Below are 21,410 nucleotides of genomic sequence, written 5' to 3'. Positions count from 1 at the left end.
TTTTAGTGAAGAAATGTACGTGTATATATAATACAGCCCTGAGGCCCAGATTGCAGTTGTCTGAGGGGGATAGCAGGAATTGAGATGAAGGGGAAAAACAGCATCCAGCTAGAACAGCCTTTTGCAGAGCACTGTGATGGCCGAAGGTGGGCAGAGCCACTTTTCTAGTAGGCATGGCATGGAAAAAACCAAACCTGATGCTGCCTTAGTTTGGGTCAAATATCTGATGCGTGCTCACCAGTGAAAGGGGTGCCTTGCCTGAAAACAAGAGAACGCCAGGCCCCCCAGATCCCCATGAGGGCTACAGCAGCAGACAGTGCTGTCCGGATAATCCTCAGGTTGTTATGTTCACATGACTCACCACACGACGCTGACCATGTGGTCCACCCAGAGATGAGACTGAAGCCGGACTTAATTGATCTGAAGAAGCACAGGCCTTTTAACTACTCTAAAAAGCAATACTGTCTGACACTAGTGCTCACAGTCTTTCCAGCGTGGCTGTGAATGTGAAAAAATTCTCAGAGGCTCTGGGCAGCAACTGCACAAGCACTGTCAGAGCAAGTCAATTTATAAAGGGTTCCAACTGTTTTTCTTATATGCAGCATAGAGCGCCTCATACTCAGGTGACCCCATGGGCGCTATTATGCATGATTATTGATTAATGCATTTTAGTGAGGTCATGTGGACACCTGCTCTAAAATGTGTTTGTCTAATCCCTGATGCATGGTATTTGGCTGGGCTGTCTTTGGTGGCATAGAACATGCCTCACTTGTTGGTGTATGTAAAGGCCACTGGCAGTCAAGCAATATATGGCTTGGAGTAGGTCAAATGTCACGAGTGCTCCCCTTCTCTATTCCTTTAAGAGCCCTTCTATTCCTTTCTCCTCTAGGTGCCTCATGACATTGGGATTGGCCATCTCATACAAGGGACTGCCTCATCCCATGTTTATGTGCTTATGGAGTATGCCAAGTGACCTCTGACCATTGCTAGGATGCACACTGGCACTTTTAATACAGTAGATTGGCTAAACTTAATCATGACCATAAAAGTGCAAAAGGCAAAGTGCCAAGAAAGGGCCTAGTATAAGAAATCACTACACTCAACGACTGCGACCAATGCAGGCTCTTTACACTCTCATCATAGGTTCCAGATGGGCCTCTATAACCAGTGGCTTGTCGCCAGTAGCTGCGATGCCTTTTAGAATATTGTGAGAGAGGAGGGCCAAGATCACTGCCTCATCTAGATCTGTGCAACATGGTTAGTGGTGCCTTAGTGATTTCATAACTGGTTAGCATTATGCACCATATTTTATTGCCATTCCAACTGCAGTACCTTTAAAGAACTTTATAACATCATAAAGCTGATTAGAACATTGGAATGTTGAGAGCCCCATTGAAGACAATAGAGGGGCTCCGGGTTTGTAATGGCTGATATAAGCCTTCAGCTCTAACATTCCAATGTTTGCTTTTCTGTTTCTCCTTTTTAGATTTAGAACATTCTATCTTTAGTGGGTGGAATGTTCTAATAGCCTTATAGCCCTTCTGCCTCGGGCTATACTGGCTGTTAAAGGTCCTCTTCCTCATTATAGGCCCTTGTCTGCATCTCCAATCTATAACTCAGGTTCAGGCCCGTTAAAATATGTATAACACTCAGAAGCAGTCTATAATCATTCCAAACAGAGTGTACTCATAGTCTATATAATCCTATTGCATCCACCTTCATTCCTTTTTCATGATCTGCTCCTAACAGATAAGAAATCTGAAAGCTGTCTTGCTAAAATTGTTTATGTCAGAGGGCATGGAGCCTTTAGAAAGCTCTACAGCCATAGTTAAAGATCATTAGAAGATATATTGAGTAGAAATTAAAGATTATTATTAAAGAAACTTTAGAGGCTTTATTGCTAAGAAGAAGGAAGGATACTCCTTCAGATGAGGATTTTTGGACTTCAGAGGACTCTCTTAAGAAAGGAATTAAAGTAGCTAAGAAAAGTAAAGTCATTGAGCATAAGAGTAAAGTATGTTTAGAAAAAAAGAGGGGTGATTCTAAAAAAGGCAAGTGAAAGAGTTTGATGGGTGTCCATTGCGATGCATCTAAGGAAAGTGTCCTTCACGGCACACATGGAGGACTGTTGTCCAATGAAATTTAGGATGAGTTTGAAGACAACTGTATTGGAAATGGAGATGGTTTAAATGATGTAGATGAGTATATCTTAGATATACATAAGGGTCCACATAATATGGATACTCTGGATAAGCATTTGATTAATACTTCTTCTATGGAGGTATTGAAGGATCCATAGGGAGACAATATGGTTAATCCTAATCCCTTAATGCACCCTCGTAGCTCTGAATGGTGGCCATTGAAGCATGTGGCTAAATTTATTAAAATTTTGGATAAGGAAGCCTCTAGAAAAATGCTTGTAATGTGATGGCAGTGAGTGAGGAGAAGGTGTGTAACACACCAAATTTGAACCCTGAGCTAATATCTTTTCTATCCAAACAGGAAGGGACCCTGAAGAAATCATTGAAACAATGGCAGGATAAACCATTCGACTTTTTAGGTACACTGGCATGTATACTAGACATAGCGGCGGACGATCATTTAAAGGGGTTAGACATTGATTGTAATCTTCTTCAAGGATGGAGCCAGTGGACCATCTGCTGCATATGGCAGAAAAGGAACCTTCTGAAGACCCACAAGGTTTGTTGTTTTGAGACAATTTGATCAAGTCTCTTGGCAAGGCTGTTTCTACTTTACTAAAAAATAAAAAAGTAAAAAAAGGAGGATGTTTCTGTTCTGAGGAAGGGAGGTGTGGATGTTGTTGAAATTAGTATTTTGAGTTACTTAGGGTGCACTATTCTACAGAGAACTGCTTCTCTTGTCAAAATGTTAATGTTTGAAACAGGTTTTTTGTTTTTACAAAAAAGGTACCCTATTTATTTTTCCTTAATTTATTTTTGTCTGATATACATCTGTACGATACAAAAGGGGATGATGGACGGAGCGTTTGAGCAAATCAAACACTCACCCCCAGTCAACTGTTCTGGGTTTAATCCATCACCATTCTTTAGCCCACTCAGCCACCCCATTTCAGACATGGCTATATGCAAATCAGTCTGACCCTGTGCCTCATGGGAACAGTCCAGCTCGAACTGCCAAGCCATGTCTTCCATGGACCGGAAACAAGCATCCTGGGATCGGTTTCGGATTCATAATCCTCATCAGCCAGGCTATCTTGAATCCAGTGGCCAAGTGAGCAAGGGACTCACGTCTGAGCATACCCTGCCACACTTAGGGCGAACAAAGCGATACAAAAGGGGATGATGGACGGAGCGTTTGAGCAAATCAAACACTCACCCCCAGTCAACTGATCTGGGTTTAATCCATCACCATTCTTTAGCCCACTCAGCCACCCCATTTCAGACATGGCTATATGCAAATCAGTCTGACCCTGTGCCTCATGGGAACAGTCCAGCCCGAACTGCCAAGCCATGTCTTCCATGGACCAGAAACAAGCATCCTGGGACCGGTTTCGGATTCATAATCCTCATCAGCCAAGCTATCTTGAATCCAGTGGCCAAGTGAGCAAGGGACTCACGTCTGAGCATACCCTGCCACACTTAGGGCGAACAAAGCGATACAAAAGGGGATGATGGACGGAGCGTTTGAGCAAATCAAACACTCACACTCAGTCAACTGATCTGGGTTTAATCCATCACCATTCTTTAGCCCACTCAGCCACCCCATTTCAGACATGGCTATATGCAAATCAGTCTGACCCTGTGCCTCATGGGAACAGTCCAGCCCGAACTGCCAAGCCATGTCTTCCATGGATCGGAAACAAGCATCCTGGGACCGGTTTCGGATTCATAATCCTCATCAGCCAGGCTATCTTGAAATCCAGTGGCCAAGTGATGGATTAAACCCAGATCAGTTGACTGGGGGTGAGTGTTTGATTTGCTCAAACGCTCCGTCCATCATCCCCTTTTGTATCGCTTTGTTCGCCCTAAGTGTGGAAGGGTATGCTCAGACGTGAGTCCCTTGCTCACTTGGCCACTGGATTCAAGATAGCCTGGCTGATGAGGATTATGAATCCGAAACCGGTCCCAGGATGCTTGTTTCCGGTCCATGGAAGACATGGCTTGGCAGTTCGGGCTGGACTGTTTCCATGAGGCACAGGGTCAGACTGATTTGCATATAGCCATGTCTGAAAGGGGGTGGCTGAGTGGGCTAAAGAATGGTGATGGATTAAACCCAGATCAGTTGACTGGGGATGAGTGTTTGATTTGCTCAAACGCTCCGTCCATCATCCCCTTTTGTATCGCTTTGTTCGCCCTAAGTGTGGCAGGGTATGCTCAGACGTGAGTCCCTTGCTCACTTGGCCACTGGATTCAAGATAGCCTGGCTGATGAGGATTATGAATCCGAAACCGGTCCCAGGATGCTTGTTTCCGGTCCATGGAAGACATGGCTTGGCAGTTCGGGCTGGACTGTTCCCATGAGGCACAGGGTCAGACTGATTTGCATATAGCCATGTCTGAAATGGGGTGGCCGAGTGGGCTAAAGATTGGTGATGGATTAAACCCAGATCAGTTGACTGGGGTTGAGTGTTTGATTTGCTCAAACGCTCCGTCCATCATCCCCTTTTGTATCGCTTTGTTCGCCCTAAGTGTGGCAGGGTATGCTCAGACGTGAGTCCCTTGCTCACTTGGCCACTGGATTCAAGATAGCCTGGCTGATGAGGATTATGAATCCGAAACCGGTCCCAGGATGCTTGTTTCCGGTCCATGGAAGACATGGCTTGGCAGTTCGGGCTGGACTGTTCCCATGAGGCACAGGGTCAGACTGATTTGCATATAGCCATGTCTGAAATGGGGTGGCTGAGTGGGCTAAAGAATGGTGATGGATTAAACCCAGATCAGTTGACTGGGGGTGAGTGTTTGATTTGCTCAAACGCTCCGTCCATCATCCCCTTTTGTATCGCTGATATAAATCTGTAGCCTGGTTACATAAATGTACCACTTGATCATCTAAAGATCCTTGCAGGTGTACATGAATGAGGCTGCTAGAGTGCTGTCAGAGAACTGCAATATTTACAGAAAGTCTTGAGCTCTTGTTACAACTACGAAAGCTATCCTTTCATTCACTAAAAGTTAAATAGTGTGTTTTAATGTGCAAGTTAACCCTAAAAATTGCTCTCCAATGGGATCTCCTAGAATGATTCTCCTCATATGCTGCATTTTGCTCATTGAGTAAGAAATAGACTTAAGGTTTGTTAGTCTTGTGTATTTAAATAAGGCATCGTACCCACAAGCATACTTGCACTCAAGAATAAGAATGCCATTCCTATTCCCTCTAACCATTGAGAATAGCAAGACTCTGGGAATGCATACTTCCAGGGTCCGACTTGAAACCAAAAGTAGCCCTGGCACAAAATGTTTAAACCTGCCTCGCTCCCTTCCTCCTCTCTGATTTGTCTTTTCTTTCCTCGCTATTTCCTCTCTCCCACTCTTGTGCCTGCTGAATTACATGGTGGAGCTGGGGATAGTGAGAAACACACCATCAGAGGTTATCTCCGTTCAAAGACTGTCCTCCAATGGCGGGAAAAAACTGGAAATGCCCAATGAAATAAATGGACACTCCAGCCCTGAAAGCTACTTATATACCAATTAGTCCTCTGAACAGACTGAGAGTTGAGAAGACGAAAACCATATATTTCTGAGTGTAGAGGAGGGGAGAAGGTCTGCACTGAACATCCCAAATATCCCTAAGATGAAAAAGCACAAGAGAATATCAATAATGAACGCCAGAAAGTAGGGTGAGTGGGAGTGCAGCGGATTGGAGCGTGACCTTTACTCAAATGTTTTCTAGAGCATGATTTTAGGTAAGCAAAAGTCTGGGGAAGATTATGGCAGGACCCTGTCATCAGGCAGATGTTTAATTCTGCTGTCAGTTTAATTAGTTTCTGTTAGACCTGTCATCCATGGCTTGGTTTTCGCTCTAACATTTGTCTTCAACCCTCCTTTGCTGAGTTCGTTTTTGCTGGTATTACGACTCTGTGCATTTTCCCACTGCTAACCAGTGCCAAAGTGCCTGTGCTTTCTCCGTAAAATATTATAGAATTGGCTTATATCCAACTGGTATATCTAATTTACTTGTAAGTCCCTAGTAAAGTGGCACTATCTGAGCCCAGGGCCTGTAAATTAAATGTTATTAGTGGCACTGCAGCACTGATTGTGCCACCTACTTAAGTAGCACTTTAAACATGTCTCAGGACTGCTATTATTTTTAAACTGCTGTGTTGACTTAGCAAAATAAATCTTTTGCCAGGCCCAAACCTTGCTTTTTAATACATGTAAGTCACCCCTAGGGTAGGACCTGTACAGCCTAGAGGGCAGGGTGCAGTATATTTAAAAAGTGGGAGATGCACTTTTTAGTTTTACATGTCCGGGTAGTGAAAAACTCTTACATTTGTTTTTCACTACTGAAAGTCTGCCTCTCCCAGAGGAGAACATTGGAGTTACATTACAGCATTTAATAAGTGATCATTTACTAATGGGAGCAGGGAACCAGTTCATGTTTGGTGTCTTTGGAATTGCACTGAAAAACTTCTCACAAGGTGTAGTCAGGTTTTAAATTACAATTCTGAAAATGCCACTTTTAGAAAATTGAAATTTTTCTGCCTTAGCCATTTGGTTCCTTGCAGACTGTCTCTGGGACACATGACAAGGTGTAGCTGACAGCCGGGCTTTGTGTATTCTTCCTAGACAGCCACACACAATAGAGAGCTTAGGTGTGCCTGGATCGACCATCACTGGCAGGCTGTGATAATGGAGCTCGGCCAGCTCTCCTTACACTCAAATAGGCTGTGTCCTGACTCCACACAAAGGGCTTCCTACCTACTGTAGTTAGTCTGGAGTCAAGAGGGAGAGGGAAGGCAGTATGCCTGGGGACTTCAAAAGGAAACATCGTTAAGCTTCTCCCACTTGAAAGGAAGATCCAGGTATAAATATGGACCTCAGACACCAACTCCTCAGTACACTTCTTGTCCTGTAGATACTGCCAGGAAGAAGGGCGGTTATGCTGCTGAGAGGGCTGCTACTCTGTTGGACTGCTTCTCTGTTGGACTGCTTCTCTAAAGGAACTGCTGCCCTGCTGTGCTGACCTGGTGCCTGCTGCTCTCTTACCTGGATGGGAAGGGCTGGGCCAGAATCTGTTGAAACCTAAGACATAAAAGTGACTCAAAGAGCTAGTAGACTGGCCTCCTGACTAGAGCCTCAGGGACAGTAGGCTCCAAAAACTGAGAACCCAGCACCTAGGCTCGGCCAAGCGGTGCCATCCCAGTCCTGGATCCTTGGAAGTGGGCCCAAAGGTGCCCATCTGTTGAACCAGCAAAACCAACGCATCTCCTCTGCTGAGCGGCGCAATCCCAAGCAGAACCTACTCATTGCCTCTGCTAGGAGGGTTCACCTGATGCACGGACTACGCATTGACACCGCAGCCCTCATCAAAACTGTTGCCTGTGTGAATCTTTCCCTGCAGCAGGCCCTCGTATGGCAGCCTCACAGCTGTTCGGAACTGGTACATCGCCTCGACTGCAAGTCGCATCCTCAACGCCGCACTTTGCAGAGTAAGCACTCATTGTCTGGATCCTCGACAACTTCGCAGGACCTCGCATCACAGCTTCGCAGCACCTCGGAACCAACGCATCACCTTGGCTGCTCAACCCATCCCTAACTTGGGACCTCACAACATTCTACAAGAATTTTCCTGTTTGTATTTTCACTTTATTAGTGTTTGAAGTGCTGCATAAATAATTTACATCTAGCTCTAATTTAAGCCTGACTGCTCTGCTCCAAGTTAGAAGAGAGTTGAGCACAGGTTAATCTAGGGTTTGCTTGTGCATCACCCCGACAAGGATTGTGGTTGCTGCTTGACCCGGTTTCACCCCCTCATCCAGTAACCCAATTTCTCACAGTTTCAAAATAAAAATATTTATATTTAAATTTAAGTTTTTATTAAGCAGTTCAACATTGCTGAAGACTACAAAGAAATACAGTGCCCATCAAAAGGGCAAACCTTCTCAAAATGCACAAATGTATGTATGTACGATATGGAAAATGCACAATCTTGAAATGCCCTAATGGTCAATTATCTTAATTTTTCTTTAAAACATGAAAAGTATGGTACATAAAAAGAACTAACATATGAAAAGCATATAGAAATTCCAACAAATTATTGAATATTGTTACAAGTAATGAATCCCACATTCACAACTGTCCAATCGAAAGAGAACTATGTACATTTTAAATACATGTATTTCTAGTCGTGAATTAGATAAATACATCATGGAAGTCAACTGGTATATGCATTCTCTCCAAAAAATAGTTTAGACAAGTAAATCCAATGTTAGCACACCCTACTGTTTTAGCGCACCTCTAATGAGTGCTCAAAAAATATACACATCTGAGGGTTGCAACATCAGAGTTTTTCCCTTTGTAGCATCAATCACATTGGAATGCAAGTGAATGATAGGAAGATTTCTTTAAACTCATGTGTCCTGTTGTGCCTTTTCAATGATCTTTCCATGTACTTTTAACCTAGTATAGTGGTTGGTACAAAACCCCCCTGCATGGCTTGGAATTCTTGAACCACCATGCCCGTTAAGTTTTCTGATCTGCGCTATGTTTTTAAACCAGGGGAGTTGACAATCTAAGATCCAAGTGGAGGTGTTCCACCTTTGTGTTGGGTGGCTGAAAAGCTTAAGATAGCTCTCCTGAAAGGAGGTACACCCAAAGTGTACCTCCAACTACAGTTAGGATGACTACTGCCACCTTATACTAGCCTGTGATGTGACTGTCGTGTTTGCAAATTACAAATCAGGGATACAGGCCATGAGTAAAGTTTTGATAGTAAAATTATCTCTTCATAAGCACTTGGTTGTAAATCTGTATAGACATAATATTTTCTGAGAAATGAAATGTTCAAATTCTTCATTAACATGGATACATTTATTTATGTTAAATTTAAAATTCAGAAAAGGCTATTTCATTTTTGAACTTTTTCCTCAATTCTGTTCATGAAACAAGCTTTAATTGTATTCAAAGTCATGTGAAAAGCTTTATAAAATCAGGACTATCATAAATGAGTGAATCTATGAATAGTGGAGTCCCATTCATCATCAGAGTAAGCCTTCCTGAGAATCTCTTATTTTTTCCTAATCCTAGTAAGACTAGGAATAGAAAAGGAAAGCAATGATCCAAACTGCCGCAATCTCTCTACCTTAACCTTCCTAATCGACTCAGCTATGCTCCCCAAGACCCGACCTCTTAATGGACCGTTTATTAACTTTACAAACGCCTTTGATAATATCCCAAGAAGCTGGCTCTGGGCAAAGCTAAGGAAGTGGGAGGCACCACTGCACCTTTTGAAGGCCACATAATCGATATACAGTAAAACATGGGTGAAAGTTAAACTATCAAATAACTGGGCAACCTCAGGGAAAATCTATACAAACAAAGGATTGAAACAGGGCTGCATCCTTGCCCCCTTAATTTTTAATGTGTATATGGCAGACGTGAAAAGTCATCTAGTAGTCCCAAGGATGTGCCCACTTCATTTGATGAAGCGAAAAATATGTATCTTACAATACGCTCATGTCATGGTGATACTTGATAACATTCAAATTTGCCTTGAGGGGTCGCTTGATGCGCTTGCATAATACTGTGCAGTAAATTATGTTACCATCAATCTAAAGAAGATAAAAACAGTGATCTTTGGCATAAACCTGATAAGAAAGGATGTTTGGGTCATTAGCAGTTCAAGATTAGAAAGAGTAACACACTTTGAATATCTTGGCATTATGCCCAATGAAGGTGAGGGCAGGAAAGCTCTGCTAGGCTTCTTGAAATCGATGGTGAAACATCTGATATGCAGGATGGGGCAACACAAGAGAAGTCTTACATGGCAAAACACCAATGCACTGCTGACAGTGGTGGCAACTAAGCTGATGCCACAATAACATATAGTGCAATGGTGTTTACGGATTAACTCTATGAGAGGCTAGATAAACAATGTATCTGCTATCGCTGTCCATTGGTACTCCCAGCCTGCACTAGCCAACCTCAAATAAGACTGGAATTTAAATCAACAAAGCAGGATCTGGTGCTGCAGGCCAAATTTGGAAATGGCCGCAGGTGTCTCAATAAAGCACCTTCTATGGGAGAAATTCTCAGAGCCAGGCTCCACATGGGGTCCCCTCTTGGCAACTTCGATTGAGGCCCTTAGTGCGTAAGATTTAATAAATAACACCTTACTGTGGAGAATGACAGCAAATCTATTAATTAAATTGGCAAAGATAGTTTCATGGGATCAGGACCTCAGGGATCAAAGATGTAAATTTCACAGCAGCTGAACTGCTAATCTCTACATCCCAGATACTCTACCTGAATATTTGAATCTGCCCCTCCCAAACCATGCAAAGTATACACTTATGAGAATGTGCTTTTCAGTCCTTCCCAAACCTGAAAAAGATCCATTATACTGCAGTAGCTATCGTCTGATTTCCCTTCTGAATACAGATTCAAAGATATTAGCCATTAGCCACGATTCTTGCCAGAAGACTCAAACAAGTTATCTCTCAACCTACCCAAAATTTTCAAGTGGGATTCATGCCAGACAAAAAGTCTCGTAACCATCTACGCATTTTAGCTCATATACTCTGGCTTGGCAGGGATGCTGGAGAAGAAAGAGTAGCCTTATCCTTAGATGCAGAGAAGGCCTTTGACCATATTGAATGGAGCTGTATGTTCTGTTCATTACATAGGTTGGGATTAGGTAATGAATATATCTCTAAGGTCAAATGGTTATATGAGACACTGTCCGCACAAGTGAATTCTAGGGGTTTCCTTTCAAAATCTTTTTTGGCGCAAGGAAAAACCTGCAATGGTTGCCCTCAATCGCTCCTTTTATTCGTTCTTGCACTTGAAATGCTGACTGTGGCAATAAGACAGTGTTCACAGATAGCAGGCATTCCTACACTGGCAGGGATCTCAAAAATACTTCTATATGCGGATGACATATTGCTCACACTTACTGATCTTCCTACTTCACTCCCAACACTCATGTCTACCATTTCTCGCTTGTCCAACATTTCTGGCTACAAGGTCAACTGGAATAAGAGTGAAGCTCTCCCATTGTCCAGGGGTAGAACGAAAGCAGCTATTTTCAGCTATAATTTTCAATGGAAAGCTTATCGCCTGAAGTATCTTGGTATTTTTCACAGGTTTATAATGTATGATTCAAGCTTACTTAGATTCACTTATTGCAAAACGAGGTTGGAGAATGAAAAATGGTCCCATCGTAACCTGCTTTTTTGGGGTATAGTACAGGTAGCGAAAATTATTATAGAGCCTTGTTTCACTTCTGTTTTAGGTATGTTGCCTTTGAAAGTTAAAATATCAATATTGCGAGATATCGACAAAGGTATTAAAACCTTTATTTGGGGATCTTTGAGACCTAGACTTAACATTTCCAAACCTGATTGCTCACAGGCGATATGAGGGCTTTCATTTACCATGCATTGAGCATTACTATACAGCCCTTCATTTATCTTCATTGGTTTATCTTTGGCCCAAACAGAATGAACCCCCACTATGGGTTCTTATTGTACAACAATCTGTACAGGCAACTTCAGGTTTACAAATGTTTTCTACTCATAATTCACCTGCTTTGCAAACTTCCAACCCTATTATTCGATTGATGGTTAAGATTTGGATACAGGCCCACAAACTCCTTAAGAGTGACTCGAGACTACATAAAAAGGCTCCCATATGGCATAACGCTGATATTAGAATAGGTAAACAGACTATTTCCTAGGATATATAGGAGAGAGCAGGTATTCTAATGTTGGATCACTTACTCACTTTAAAAGGTGAGCTTACAACCTTTGAAATGCTTTATATAGAATGTCAACTCCCTAGCTCCCAAGAGGGGAAATACTTACAACTAAAACAAGCTCTGTTTTGTAGACTAGGGCGTTATCTGTGGCTACTTGAGGATTCCCCAGATTTATATTACTTAAAAAAGTGGGGGAAATTCACAGGAGCAATCTCTGGATTTTATAATCTCATAGTGCATAAACTACACCATTGCCCATTACAACTTCACATCAAATGGCAAGGGTTGAAGCTTATTCCGATTAGGAATGGGTGGATGTTATTATGAACATAGATTAACCCCTTCCATGCTGGGCCGATTCCGCCGCTGTGCGGTAAACAAAAGAACAGGGCGGGACCGTGACGAACCCCAGCCGTCATCAGCACACGAGCACCGTGGAGCGTGACGGCTGGGGTTCGTCATCAGCATGGAAGGGGTTAAGGAATCAGAGAGGCCAGCATGAAATTTGCTCTCTTCTAAATTCTTCATAACTCGTATTGGTCACAACAAAAACTCAAGACAGCAAGTTCACTACACCATTCTACCTGTTAGATGTGCCCACAGGAGGGTTGCAATATACTACACATTTTATTCCAATGTCCAATTTGGAAGGACTATAGCTATACGTGTGAATTCCTTTAATGGGAAAATGTGTTCTACTACATGATGTTACTGATCTCCCAAATCTAACAAACCATATGAGACGATTGATAACTATTAAACTCACTGTAGCAAGAATTTGGATATTATGACATTGGAGAACACCACAATGTCCCATACATGATGAATGGCTTATTGGAATGTATACAATTGCATTATATATAAAAACTAATGTACAGATTGCAGGATAAGGTTGGAATTGTCATCAAAATTTGGAAATCTTATAAATATAAAATACTTAAAACTGAATTTTCTTAATTCACCCAGATGAGGAATTTCATGATGAAAAAACAAAGGATAATAGAGACATACTTGTTAGTCGAGGCCATCAGACGTAAGCAACGGATTGGTAGGATTTATAACTGTTTATTAGATACACAGAGAGATGATCTAGAGGCCCAGAATATAAAATGGAGGAACTGATTGAGCAGTCAAGATATACTCATAGAACAATCAATTGATATGGCAGGGAAAACTTTAATATTAGCCAACCTAAGAACACAGCATCTTAAAAAAAGGCAGTTTGGGGCAAGCTTAATGATGGGAAATCTTTAGATGCGGAGCAGACTTGGCTGATATTGTACATATCTTTTATGCGTGCAGATAGTTAACTCAGCTTCTGGGACATATCGAAAAGTTCCTCTCGGAAATCACTGGAGTAGAAATAAATATCACACCGTCCACTATGCTGATGGGCATAAGGGAAGATGTGACTGAGGGACATCCAGCTTTTGAATTTGGATATTTAATTTTTATAGCAGTAGCGGTGGCCCGTCTTTGTATAGCCTACTCATGGCTGTAAAAGGAAGTCCCAACTTTTGAAATCTGGAGAGCTAGATTCTTTTTTATTTTTAATATGGAACATAGTTTATATGCCCTTACGGGAACACGGAACTGGAAACTAGGTTTGTCAATCTGGGGGCCTGTGATTAATCATATGAAGGAATAATATGAAATTATTTATATATTAGTGCCTAGTGTTTGGCTCTTCGGGCTCTATATAGTTTTAATGTTTAAGGAATTTATATTAACCTCTTTGGAAAGAATATGGAGTTTTATATGATGTATACCTCATCTGCAATATGAATTTGTATGTATTTGAAATTTTGGATTGCAATAAAAAAAAAAAGACATTTGAAATCTTTTCTAGATAATACATATTCTATGTGTGGTCATTTTGTCATCTCCTTATTAATTCATTACTATCATTATTTATATTCATGCTGTTGTTGTTTTCATTAGGACTATTGATGCTTTAGCCATTAACACTGTTGTTTTAATGAGGACTTTCTGTTCATCTATTGGAAATTGTTGAGTTAGTAGGAATATATACACTTGAAGTGTTATAATTGTTGTCGTGTATGATATTATCTCTACTATATATAATATATGGTTTCATACATATTGTATACTATCTACATCATCTCCTCCCTTGTCCACCTTTTCTATTTCTTCCTTTCCAGGTTTTATGAGTATCTGAGATATTGTATCTTTTGCTATCTGTATTGTGATTTTTGTAGTTAGAAATCTGAAAAGTTATTTCATAGTCATTTATTGTGTGGCCATTATTTGATTTATTGTTTAATTCCTTTTTTGCATTTTGGCCTTATTCCCCTAATGTGCTATTGGTATGGTCACAAGGAGGGCGAAGGTGATACGCGATGCAGATGGTGTGGAAAAACAAAAGAGTCTATAATACATGCGATCTGCATCTGTGAAGCTCAGTAACCTCTGAGGTGCGTTGGCCAATATTTTGAACGCTAAATGTGAGGAAATGTTGGGCAGCTACCTTAACTTGCTTAAAAGGAGAATTATTCTAGCTATCCGGGCACTTTCTAAAATGTAGGCAGCAATTTAAAATGTTTATGATTGCTTTTACATCAGTAGCTTTTCCTCAAGGAGCACTTTGACGTCTGGGGCCGCAATTGGTAATTTTAAAATGATTATGATTGTTTTTTGATTGGCTGCAATTTATTTCCACAGATCACTTTGATTTCTGGGGCTGCACCCTACTAGCACAGAGCACTTTTAATCAGGGGAAGGCCATATTAAAGAGATTAAATAAGGATAATGGCCAAGAGGTGGACTGGACATGTTGGGCCTCGTCTGCCGGTGGAGTATAGGTTGAAAGAGGCCACAGTTGGCAGACACCATCTGCCACCCCAGGAATCATGGAATAGGAAGCACATTTAGCACTGAGAATTTTAGAATATGGGGCGGCCCCCAATTTCCATGAATAATGTTCTGGGTGAGGCAAAGGTAAAAGGTTTACATCGGACAATGGGGTGTTGGTGGGTTTCAGGGTCTAAAAGGGGATTACAAACCTGATACTTTTCAGGCAAATAGCACTCGTTGTGAAGTCAAAACACATGGATAACAATCTGTTCAAAAGGTGGTCCTTTTTATTCAAGTTAATCTTTAATAACTGGCACACAGCCAACGCGTTTCGTTCCTAATTTTTTGCCAGATGGAACTTCGTCAGGGCTCTTCTGTGTGAAGCTGGTCTGCAGCAGTGACACGTAGTTAAATTGGATTTGAACCTTAAACAGCAAAATTGGCCTCAATAGCAATATATATTGTAGAGTCTAATACCTCAGGTATATAATGTAATCCAAAAATTATAGAACAAGGAGATCCAGTCAACGCTGTACCGTCCAAGAATTTTATTGAAATGATGGCATACTGTATGTACTATTAGTGCAGCGTATTCTCCAGGGGCAGCATGATAACGGGCAACGGAGCGTTGATTAACTTGAATAAAAAGAAGCACCTTTTGAACAGATTGTTAACCATGTGTTTTGACTTCACAACGAGTGCACCTTCCATTTTTTTCCTGAAAACTTGGCGATTTTTTACACCTCCAGATGGCGGGTGTGGGGAGTGATTGTACCATTTTTTTCCAAATGTATTGTACATGTGGTCAGGATGTGCTTGACTTTGGTCTGCCGTTTGCCCTTTTTCTGTAAACTTGATACTATTTTCTTTTTAAACACTGCTTTAATTATTTTTTATAATATCTGTTAAGATGTAATGATTTTAATTAATTGAACATCAATAAACTTCATTCATTCATTCATGCTGAAGATTATAAAAAAGATTCTCCATAGGTGATAATTTTTTATTTACTGCATATCAATCCATTTGATTTTTAATAATACTGGAATGAAAATGTTCCTAGCGGGAGACTTTTAAAATAAAAGTTTAGAAAACTTTATAAGTGAACCAATTTTGTAGTGTCTGCCTTTCTGACCCAACCTGCCAATCAGCCTGTATGGCTTTCAATTTCCATGCTGTGCTATGAGAGAACTACTTGTTATTTATTTGTCACAGTCATGATTTTCATAAATATTACTTGAGGGATAAGGGCTTGATTTACAGTCTGCAGGATGGATTACTCTGTCATATTAGAGGCGCTTAATGATGTAATGCACTTATAATAAGGACAGGATATTCATCATGTTTGCTGATGGAGGGTAAACACCCATTACAACGAATCTTTTATCACGACTACTATCACCCCTCATACCATCACAACACAACTACCATTACTCCCCAATGCCATTACAACGCATTGCATTACATTTTATATGCTTTTATTAAGCATGCTTTTACAACGAAATTTGTTGTAAACGCATGAATGGTAAAAGCATAAGTTTTTTATATGTAAGTATAAGGTAAGTATATGGTTTTAGGGTTAAGGGTACGTTTGGGTTTTGGGGTGCTGGGGGATTTTTAGGGTTCAGGGTGGGTTTGGGTTTTGGGGTAAACAAGGTATTTTTAGGGTTCAGGGTGGGTTAGGGTTTTGGGGTGTACATGGTAATTTCAGGGTTCTGGGTGGGTTAAGGTTTTGGGGTGCTGGGGTATTTTTAGGGGTCAGGGTGGGTTTAGGTTTTGGGGTGCAGGGGTATTTTTAGGGTTCAGGGTTTGTTTGGGGTTTGGGGTGCAGGGGTATTTTTAGGGGTAAGGGTGGGTTAGGCTTTTGGTGTGCGGGGTATTTTTTGGGGTATTTTTTTGGGGTGCCAAGGGTAATTTAAGATTTTAGTGGGTATGGGTATTGGGGTGGTATGGGTAATTTAAAAATTTTGGGGGAGTTTAGTCATTGGGATACAAATGGACATTTATGGGTATTAGGGGGTAATTTCAAATAATGATATATATATATACATATATATAACATATTTCTATAAATAAATAATATATATATTTATACATATATAAAAACATATATACATATATATATATAGACGCTCCACTCGTACCAAAATTCTCGGGTCACTCATAGGCGGGTGCTTGATACGCGATGGTACTCGCGTTAACATCAGGCTCAAACTCCGTTTTCTCGTAAACAAAGTACAGCACTCCGGGGGTAAGGGCAGGATTTTCCTTATTCCGCCGTTAGCAAAACAAACGCGTTTCGGACGCAAGTCCTTTGTCAGTGTTTACTCTTTGCCTCGTGAGGCGGCCACTTTTAACTACGTTTTAGATACATTTAGATACGTCATCATGACATGCCAGTAACAGTAACGATGGCTTTGGGATCGCGTAGGCGCACTGGTGATTGTGGCGGCCATCTTTTAGTGTTCACGATTGAATTTAACTCCTATGTGAATCATCAAAATAATCTTGCCGTGTATCGGCAAATCGGCCGCTCAAGCTGGTGTGACGTATTATATAGCCGCGTATCGGCATATCACCAGCTACAGTTCGATGTAAATCATCGATTCCAAGGCTGGTGTAACGTGTTATATAGCCGTGTATCGGCATATTACCAGCTACAGTCACACTGTGCACATAACGGTCCCAATAACCGTAATTTATCAAAATTTTAATTTCTATTTAATCAATAAAAGCATTGCCACCTGTCGCTTATCCAAAGTTATATGACATTCCTGGTACAGTTTTGTAGTCACATTCCAGATAGGAGCAGAATCAATAAAATCAATTCATTTCAATGATATTACAATTCACATTGCAGCTGTATATAGGACAATTCGCTAATTCTCATTTGGCTAGATGTACCATAAGTTCTTCCCCCATGTTCATCCCGTGGGTTTTTCGTTTGCAAATCAATGATATAACGTGACTCCAGTCTGCGTAGCCTCATCAGTCTATCCCCTCCCCTTGGGTTAACTGGAACATGATCAATGCCATAATATTGTAATAGGTCCCTATTACTTTGATGTTCCTTGGCAAAGTGCCGGGCCACCGGGTATGTTGTATCTTTATTAGTGATGGCACGTTGATGCTCCAGAATTCGCATCTTTACTTTTTTAATTGTGCTGCCAATGTAGTTAAGACCACATGGACAGGTCAAGCAGAACACAACGTATGGGGTTTGACAAGTGATGAACCTTTTAATCTTTCTTGGGGTTTTCAGACCTGGGACGTTATATGACAGAACTCGTCTGCTATTTTCACAAGCTTTGCATTTTGCACAGGGGAAAAAACCTTCCATATCTTTTAAAGTACCACTCCTTTTGTGTTTAGGGGGCATGAGATGACTTTGTACTAGTTTATCTCTGAGAGATTTGAGCTTGCGAAACGTTACTAGGAGACGAGGTGGAACGTCCTTCCCTATTATCGGATCTAATCGTAGTATATGCCAGTTCTTTGTGAGTATACTTCTCAAATAATTGGCATTGTCGGAGAATGTCGTTATCATTCTAAATTTATTATTGACTTCCGGCTGGGCTTTTTTATCTTTGTTACTCAACAGACTTAGTCTTGGAATTTTTAAAACTCTGTTGAAAGTTTGATCTAAAAGAGTAGGATCATATCCTCTGATTACGAATCTCTTCATGGATTCTTTAGCTGCACAGACAAAGTCGGACTCTCTGGAACAATTACATCGGAGTCTAAGTAACTCGCCGTATGGTATACTACGGATTAGAGTTAAAGGGTGACTGCTCTTAGCATGTAAAATGCTATTGCCCGATGTGGGCTTTCTGTATAATGACGTCTCTAGCACTCCCTCATTTATGAAGACCCTCAGATCCAAGTAGTGTACTTCATCCTTACTAATTTCACTAGTAAATTTCAAATTGAGGTTGTTATTGTTCAAATCCCTAATAAAATCTTCTGCCTGTCTGAAGGAGCCCCTCCACACAAGAAAAAGGTCGTCTATATAACGACACCACACAACTATGTATTCTGCCCATTTGGCATTGTCACCTGCAAGGGCCACCTGCTCCTCCCACCAGCCTACGAATAGATTTGTGTAGCTGGGGGCGAAGCAGGTGCCCATCGCAGTCCCAGAGATTTGTTTAAAATAATCATTTTGGAACATGAATATGTTGTGTGTCAGGCAGAATTCTAGTAGTTCAATTAGCATCACCCCATGTTCAGTATACTTTATAGCTCTTTTCTCCCAAAAATATGTTGTTGCCTCTACACCTTGAGCATGTCGAATAGAAGTGTAGAGACTTGTAATGTCAAGAGTTATAAGTACATATGTGTTGTCCCATTTGATTGTTCCAATTTGTTCTATGAAATCTTTCGTGTCTCTTACGTACGATTTTAGCTTCACAACTGATTGTGAGAGGAACGAGTCAATGTAAGTCGAGAGGTTCTCAGTGAGTCCTCCCTTGGAGGAAACGATCGGTCTCCCGGGTGGTATTCGAAGGTCCTTGTGTACCTTTGGTAATTTTAAATGTCCCACACTGCATGCCTTCTCCAGTGAAGCATGCTGGGAGATGTAGTTCCGATTCTCCCCGAAAGTCGGGTCCGTATTGTTTTGCCAAAATAATGTTCTTTATATTTCTGCATATTTTTCACAGCCCTCCACTGGGTCCCAGACGTGATGTGCAGCTTCTAAATGTCAAATCCTTCCTGCGCCGCTTTTCGATTGTGCGGTCACAACCGTGCAGTCCTACCACCTCATTTCAAGTAGGTGGTGCATCCTCAGCGGCTGAGGCCGCCGCGTACGTCCTTGAACCAGAGGCAGTTTGGGGTAAATATGTACGCGGAGGATGCACCACCTACTTGAAATGAGGTGGTAGGACTGCACGGTTGCGACCGCACAATCGAAAAGCGGCCCAGGAAGGATTTGACATTTGGAAGCTGCACATCACATCTGGGGCCCACTCGAGGGCTGTGAAAAATATGCAGAAATATAAAGAACATTATTTTGGCAAAACAATACGGACCCGACTTTCGGGGAGAATCGGAACTACATCTCCCAGCATGCTTCACTGGAGAAGGCATGCAGTGTGGGACATTTAAAGGTGTGGTCGTTTCCGTTTTTGCCATTGCTGCCCCATGAGGAAGGAGTTTGTGACTCCGAAACGCGTTGGGGAATTCAAAGAGGCAGCCGTGTTTTGCAGCTTTGAAATAATAAAGGTTTTGTAAATCTCACCTTCCGATGGTGTGGTGTCCTTGAACCAGAGGCAGTTTGGGGTAAATATAAATATATATGCATAAAAAATATATACATATATATATATATATATATATATATATATTTAGCTTAACGACTTTTACAGACTTTATGCCTTCACCACGCATGCCTTTGCATTGTAATGTCATGCGTGGTAAAGGCATATGCGGAGTGAAAGTTTGCGGGGTGATTGTATCGCGTTGTAACATCACTTGCGTTGTAAAAAATGCAGGGTGATGGTATGCGGGGTGATGACATGCGGGAAAATGACATATATTCCTGATGGAGTAACCTAGGTTTGGTATCTATAATTGCAGTTTTCTACTGTGGTATCGTCATTAATTCTGCATTGGCTAAATCTCTAGTATCTATTTTCGAGCTTCAAACAGAACTAAAAAACTGAGTTGGAACAGGACACTAAGGGTGCTGAAGGCTCAGTGGACAGCTAAGCTACTTTACAGCCTCTGGCTATATGCTTATGTTAAAAAAAAAAAAGAGAAATGTTTTCTTTGTTATTTGTGTGTTCTTAGCCCATTTTATTATTCAATACTATTGTAAGTGTTTCAAGATGCTACTTGACCCATAGGCAAGGCACTTCATGTTAACATTTGTGCTATTTCTAACTTCTGGAAATAATGAGTTTCACACTCACCCATTTTCAAGGTACTCAATATTTTAACCTCATGAGGATGAAGGGTGGATGCTGTCCTGCACTGATACTCATGACCGCTAGTGTCACCAGATGGACTGGGAGAGAGCTTAAATTTACTGAGCCATCTTAACAACCTAAAGGTTATAACTGACTTAGACAGTTATTAAGGAGAATAATAATAATGCAATGACCAGAACGCATGCCTTCTACAACTGCAGTCTGCCATTGGAACCACTTCTCATTCTCCTACAGGTTGACACTTTTGGTGTCGATGAGGCACTGAATTATCTACTTCATTATCAGTCGGCAGCTCAGTGGCATCAAGTTGAGATGGTCACTAAGGCTTCGTATGGAACTTCAAGTAGTTTTATTGGGCGCTGTTATAGGGCAGTGTGTGTTATAATTTCAAGAGCTTCATGGGCCAAAGTATTACTTTGATTTAAGTCATTACATACTGTCAGAACGAAGAGCCATCTTTGCCGCTTCTTGACCCTGACTGTATCTTATGCAGGCATTCAGGCACAGATTCAATGGCACTGATGGACTCAGTATATATTTCTCATTGCAGTGGGGGCCAGCACAGAATTGCTTTCCCTCTGAACATCAAATGTACAACTGTGCACAACGCCAGAACTTAATTTATGACTTATTGTAGCATGTGTCTGTCTGGATGTTTCCTTTATGTCAACTTGCACTGTATGTAAATACATGATTTCATACAAAGTCCCACTTACCTAGCATGCTGGCTCTATCCCATTGTTCAAGTCAATGGTATTGTAAGTCTGTT

At 41.3% G+C, this 21,410-nt stretch overlaps 1 protein-coding gene across 1 annotated transcript in view; it reads right to left on the bottom strand.

Annotated features, from left to right (window-relative positions):
- MYO7B (myosin VIIB) overlaps positions 1-21,410 on the bottom strand; it is a 1,196,498-nt gene that overhangs the window by 288,494 nt on the left and 886,594 nt on the right. The gene's annotated exons all lie outside the window — the stretch shown is intronic.

This window comes from Lissotriton helveticus, chromosome 11 (assembly GCF_964261635.1).
Source record: "Lissotriton helveticus chromosome 11, aLisHel1.1, whole genome shotgun sequence".
Taxonomy (NCBI): Eukaryota; Metazoa; Chordata; class Amphibia; order Caudata; family Salamandridae; genus Lissotriton; species Lissotriton helveticus.
This window is presented reverse-complemented; position numbering and strand designations above follow the sequence as displayed.